This window comes from Acomys russatus, chromosome 11 (assembly GCF_903995435.1).
Source record: "Acomys russatus chromosome 11, mAcoRus1.1, whole genome shotgun sequence".
Lineage (NCBI taxonomy): Eukaryota > Metazoa > Chordata > Mammalia > Rodentia > Muridae > Acomys > Acomys russatus.
Genome location: NC_067147.1, coordinates 35,071,666 through 35,078,421, shown reverse-complemented (window position 1 = coordinate 35,078,421; position 6,756 = coordinate 35,071,666). Strand labels below are relative to the sequence as shown.

General features: G+C 41.1%; 1 pseudogene; it reads right to left on the bottom strand.

Moving 5' to 3' along the window:
* Window positions 1–5,217: 5,217 nt before the first annotated feature.
* Window positions 5,218–6,266, bottom strand: LOC127195577 (actin, cytoplasmic 2-like; annotated as a pseudogene).
* Between the last annotated feature and the right edge of the window lie 490 nt (window positions 6,267–6,756).

Here is a 6,756-nt window from a genome sequence, read left to right as displayed (position 1 = left end):
GTTTTAACTACTCTATTTCTTTGCTATCCATCATTTGTTTATTTTTATTCATGATAAATACTGAAAACAGTTTGGGTGTAGGAAAATGTTGGAAAATCCTGCTGCTAAGATAAAAGCCTGATATAACTGGGAAGCCCTTAGCTCAATGCAAAATGGAGGACTCCCTTTGTCAACAAGGCTTCCTCTTCTTTCCCTAGGGAGCTAGATCCTGGAACCCACACTCTCTGTGGAATGTTACAGGTCCAAATTCCTTTCTCCCAATAAGGACCCATTGAGCAAGCACCTGCAATTCCTAGAATGCCTATTCATTCTAGTGAGGAATTTCAGTACCTTCGCCCTTCAGCCGATGACATTTGCCCACCCTGGAAATCCCTACTCCCTCCCCAAAGGCCTATATTAGCCTCACTCACATCCAATAAGTTGATCTGCCTCCCTGCACCTGATCTCAGAGTGTCCTCATTTTTGTTCATACTTTTGTGACTACCGAACTCCCAGTCCATCGCCCCTGCTCCATTTGCCCTCCTGGACTGATATCAGCTAACAATCCCTGAGGACAGGAAGTGTTACGGGAAAAATGGGTATTAAAAATGATTCATTGCAGGATAAGTATGGGCCAATTTTAAAACTCGTGCCACTTTGCTCAGTAGATTGCTCCTGGTTCAGGTATGTCTAACATCTTGGGGTCTCCATTGCAACTTAGACTTCATTATCATAGGTTCATCCAAGACCTTCTGGGACCTCTTAGTAGGAACTCCGACCCTGCCACACACAGAGAAATGCTGGAGCTAAGCTACATCATAAACCAAATGGACCTAACAGATATTTACAGAACATTTCACCCAAATACAAAATAACATACCTTCTTCTCAGCACCTCATAGAACTTTCTCCAAAATTGAACAAATACTCGGACACAAAATTTACAGACAAAAAAAAAAAGACTATCAGAAGAGAAAACTGAATATCAACAATTGAGAAAACTAACAACAAACAAAACAGAAAGCTTACAAACTCACGGTAACTGAACGGGTCACTGCTGCATGAAAAGTGGGTCAATAGAGAATTAGAAATTTAAGGCTTTCTAGAATTGAATGAAATGATTGTATAACATATTAAAATTTATGGGATACAATGAAAAGAGTTCTTTTTTTTTAATTTTCTCACTTTACATCCCAATTATAGCCCCCTCACTCCTTGCCTTCTGGTCGCACTCTCCCTCCCTCATCCCCCATCCCCTCTAGCCTAGTCCTCAGAAAGGGGAGCCATCCTTCCCCATCATCTGACCTCAGCCTATCAAGTCTCATCTGGACAGCCTGTATTCTCTTCCTTTGTGGCCGGGTAAGGCCACCATGACAGGGGGAGGTGTTCAATGAGTGGGCACCAGAGTCCGTGTCAGAAGTAGCTCCTACTCCCCATATTTTGTAACCCACAAGGCGACTGTGCTGTCTGTCTACTACATCTGAACAGATAGTCTTGGTCCTCACCATCCATGCTCCTTAGATGGTGCATCAGCCTCTGCAGCACCCCCCACCCCACATGGATTTGTTGGCTCCACTGTTCTCCTTGTGGAGTTCCTGTCCCCTCCAGGTTCTTCTATCCCCCAACTCTTCCATAAGGCTCCTTGGGCTCCACCCAGAAATTGGCTGTGAATCTCAGTGGCTGCTTTGATCCCCTGCTGGGTGGACACTTCAGAGGTTTTCTATGGTTGAATCTGTCCTGTTCCCTCTCCTAGCCACTTCTGATGTCTATTCTATTTACCCTTTGGAATGAGAATTAAGCATTTTCCGTACAGTCTTCCTTGTTATTTAGTTTCTTTAAGTCTGTGTATTGTAGTGCGGTTATCCTGAATTATGTGGCTAATATTCACATTTAAGTGAGTATATACCATGCATCTCTTTTTGGGTCTAGGTTACCTTACTTCTAGTTCTGTCTATTTGCTTGCAAATTTTAAGATTTCCTTGTTTTTAATAGCTGAGTAGCATCCCATTTTGTAAATGTACCACAGTTTTGTTTTGTTTTGTTTTGTTTTTCTTTTTAATCCATTCTTTGGCTGAGGGGCATCTAGTTTCCAGATTCTGGCTATTATGAATGAGGCTACTATAAACATAGTTGAGCAGATGTCCTTGTTATATGGTGAAGCATCTTTCAGGTATATGCCTAGGAGCTAAGTCTTGAGGTAGCACTATTTCCAATTTTCTGAGAAAGCGTCAGATTGATTTCCAAAGTCATTGTACAAGTTTGCATTCCCACCTGCAATGGAGGAGTGTGCTCCTTGCTCCACATCCTCACCAGCATGTGCTGTCACTTGAGTTTTTTATCTTCGCCATTCTGTTAGATATAAGGTGGACTCTCAGAGTTGTTTGATTTGCATTTCCCTGATGACTAAGGACATTGAGCATTTCTTTAAGTGTTTTTCAGCCATTGGAGATTCCTCTGATGAGAACTCTCTGTTTAGCTGTGAATCCCATTTCTTCTTCTTCTTTTTTAACCATATTTCTTAATTGGATTATTGGTTTGTTGGAGATTAATTTCTTGAGTTATTTATATATTTTGGATATTCGCCCTTTGCTGAATATAGGGGTGGTGAAGATCTTCTCCAAGTCTGAAGGCTACCTTTTGTTCTGATGACAGTGTTCTTTGTCTTACAGAAGCTTTTCAGTTTCATGAGGTCCCATTTATTAATTGGTGATACTAGACCCTAGGCTTCTGGCATTCTGCTCAGAAAGTTGTCTCTTGTATCAATGAGTTCAAGACTCTTCCCTATTTTTTCGTCTAACAGATTTAGTGTGTCTGGTTTTATGTTGAGGTCTTTAATCCACTTGGACTTTAGTTTTGTGCAGGGTGATAAATAAGGGTCCATTTGCATTTTTCTACACATAGACATCCAGTTAAGACACGTAACATTTGTTGAAGAGGCTATATTTTTTCCATTGTATGGTTTTGGCTGCTTTGTCAAAAATCAAGTTTCCATAGTGGGTGGGTTTATTTGTTAGTCTTAGGTTCAATTCCATTGATCCACCTGTTTCTATGCCAGTACCAGGCAGTTTTTATCATTGTTGTTCTATAGTACATCTTGAGGTCAGAGATGGAGATGCCACCAGAACATCTTTTATTGTATAGGATTGTATTAGCTATTCATAGTTTTTTATTTTTCCATATGAAGTTGAGAATTGTTCTTTCAAGGTCTGTAAACAATTGTGTGTTTTGATGGAAACTGTACTGAATCTGTCCATTGCTTTTGGTAAGATGGCCATTTTTACTATGTTAATCCTACCAATCCATGAGCATATGAGATCTTTCCATCTTCTGATACCTTCCTCAATTTCTTTCTTCAGAGACTTGTAGTTTTTTCATACAAGTTTTTCACATGCTTAGTTAGAGTTACACCAAGATGCTTTAAGTTTTTTGTGGCTATTGTGAATGGCATTGTTTCCCTAGTTTCTTTCTCACCTTCTTTGTCATTTGTATACAGTAGGGCTATTAATATTTTTGAGTTTATTTTGTATCCAGCCACTTGGTTGAAGGTGTTTATTAGCTGTAGGAGTTCCTTGTTAGAATATTTGGGATCATTTATGGACACTATAATATCATCTGAAAATAGTAAATGGGTGTTGGATTTTGTCAAATGCTTTTTCAGCATCTAAGGAGATAATCATGATTTTTTTTTCTTTCAGTTTGTTTATATGATGGGTTACATTGATGAATTTCTGTATATTTTTGATGTGTTCTTTGATTCAGTTTGCAAGTATTTTATTGGGTATTTTTGCATCAATATTCATAGGAGAAATTGTTCTGAAATTCTCTTTGTCGGGTCATTGAGTCATTCAGATATCAAGGTTACTGTGGCCTCATAGAATGAAATTGGTAATGTTTCTTGTGATCCTGTTTTATGGAATAGTTTGAAGAAAATTGGCATTAGCTCTTCTTTGAAGGTTGGGTAGAATTCTGCACTGAATCCATTTTGCTCTAGGCTTTTTTTGCTTTGGGAGACCTTTGATGATTGCTTCTATTTCCTTAGAAAATGTAGGATTATTTAATTTCTTTACCTGATCTGATTCAATTTTGGTAATTGGTAGCTATCACGAAGTTTTGTGGCATATAGGCTTTTGAGGTAAGACCTAATGATTCTTTGGGTTTCCTTGGTGTCTGTCATTATGTCTCCCTTTTCATTTGTGATTTTGGTGCTTTGAGTACTCTCCCTCTGCCTTATAACTAATTTGGCTAAGGGTTTGTCTATCTTGTTGATTTTCTCAAAGACCCAGCTTCTGGTTTCATTGATTCTTTGAATTATTTTTTCTTGTTTCTAATTTATTGATTTCAGTCCTGAATTTGATTACTTCCAACCTTCTACTCCTCTTGGGTGTGTCTGCTTGTTTTTGTTCTAGAAATTTCAGCTGTACTGTTAAGTTGCTAGTGTGGGATCTCTCCAATTACTTTATGAAGGCATTTAGTGCCATGAACTTTTCTCTTAGCACTGCTTTCACTGTGTCCCACAAATTTGGGTATGTTGTGACTTTGTTTTCTTTTTACTTTCTTTCCTTGTTTCTTTCTTTCTTTTGTTTGTTTTTTGTTTGTTTGTTTGTTTGTTTTTTAGTTACTGCAGCACTTTTACTTTTTTTTACACAATGACATGTTGCTGCCAGGGCCTAATGTTCTCACTGAACAGTAGAAAGCCAAAATTTGTCATTTCTTAATGAATTGTTACAAAAAACTTACATAAATTAAAAAGATGAATACATTTACAGGTCTCAATGCAAACGTTCCCAACTCAAGGCAAGTAACAACCCACAGCCATCAGGAGGGAAAAAAAAAAACAGAACAGAAACTAGAACCTAAGGCTCGGACTTCCCCACCCTGTTAGACCGGCAAGTTGGAAGTGGTGACTGGATCAGGAACCCTTGTCAGCCTCGAGAAATCCTGAAAGTCAGCTGTTGATCACAATGATCCACCAGGCTGGGGATTTCTCTTCCACAGCGTGCCTTCCCCAGCCACCAAGTAACCGAGCCACATGGACTAAGGGCTAAAGCACAGGGTATTAAACATATACCAAGGGAACAGTTAACTTGAATACAAGGTCAAAACCAGCAACAAGTTCTACGATCCAGTGCTGATATTAGATAGAAGCTTCAAGGACCAATTTCTTTACAAAGACGTACTCCATTTTCATGAGGTTAGCATGAGGTGTGTACATTTGCCAGTGCAAATCCATAGTTCATAATCAGCTCATGCAGCAGATGCCTGGCACCTGCCAGTCCATCTAGAAGCATTTGCAGTGGGCGATGGAGGGGCCCGACTCGTCGTACTCCTGCTTGCTGATCCACGTCTGCTGGAAGGTGGACAGGGAGGCCAGGATGGAGCTGCCGATCCAGACTGAGTACTTGGGCTCAGGAGGAGCAATGATCTTAATCTTCATTGTGCTGGGTGCTAGGGCTGTGATCGCCTTCTGCACCCTGTCAGCAATGCCTAGATACATGGTGGTACCACCAGAGAGCACTATGTTGGCATACAGGTTCTTAAGGATGTCCACATCACACTTCATGATGGAGTTGAAGGTGGTCTCATGGATGCCACACGACTCCATGCCCAGGAAAGAAGGCTGGAAGAGAGCCTCTGGACACCAGAATCGCTTATTGCCAATAGTGATCACCTGTCCAACAGGCAACTCATAGCTCTTCTCCAAGAAGGAGGAGGATGAAGCAGTAGCCATTTTTCCCTGAAAATCCAGGGCCACATAGCACAGCTTCTCCTTAATGTCACATACAATCTCCCTCTCAGCCATGTTGGTAAAGCGTAGCCCTGCTCAGTCAGGATCTTGATGAGGCAGTCTGTCAGGTCCTGGCAAGCCATATCCAGATGAGAGATGGCATGGGGAAGGGCGTAGCCATCCTAGATGGGCACTATATGTGTGACCCCATGACCAGAGTCCATGATAATGCCAGTGGTGTGCCCAGATGCATACAAGGACAGCACTACCTGAATGGCCATGTACATGGCTGGAGGATTGAAGATTTCAAACATCTGTGTCATCATCTCTCTGTTCCCTTTGGGGTTCAGAGGAGCCTTGGTCAGAAGTACCAGGTGTTCCTCAGGGGACACACGCAGCTCATTGTAGAAGGTGTGGTGCCAGATCTTCTCCATATCATCCCAGTTGGTGACAATGCCATGATTGATGGGGTACTTCAGGGTCAGGATACCTCTCTTTCTCTGAGCCTCATCGCCCATGTAACAATCTTTCCGACCCATACCTGCCATTATGCCCTGGTGTCAGGGGCAAGCGATGATGGAAGGAAACTTGGCCCTGGGGAGTCATTGCCAGCAGAGTTAGCTTTGCACATGCCAGAGCCATTGTAAATGACAAGTGTGATGACTGGGGCAATGGAGCAGTGAGAGGACACGCAAGGTGAGTGGACAGCAGAGTGTGAGACCATGACTTCATTTTCACTGAATTCTAAGAGTTTTCTTTTCTTTCTTTCTTTCTTTTTCTTTCTTTCTTTCTTTCTTTTCTTTCTTTCTTTCTTTCTTTCTTTCTTTCTTTATTTATTTATTTCATCCCTGATCCAGTGGTCATTGAGTAGGGAGTTGTTCATTTTCCATGAGTTTGTAGGCTTTGTTGTTTCTGTTGTTAAATTCCAGCTTTAATCTATGGTGGTCTGATAAGATGCAACAGGTTATTTTGACTTTCTTGTACCTGTCAAGGTTTGGAGGTTTGGGGGGCTTTGGGGGTGAGGGTTGGAGAAGGTTCCATAAGGTGCTTAGA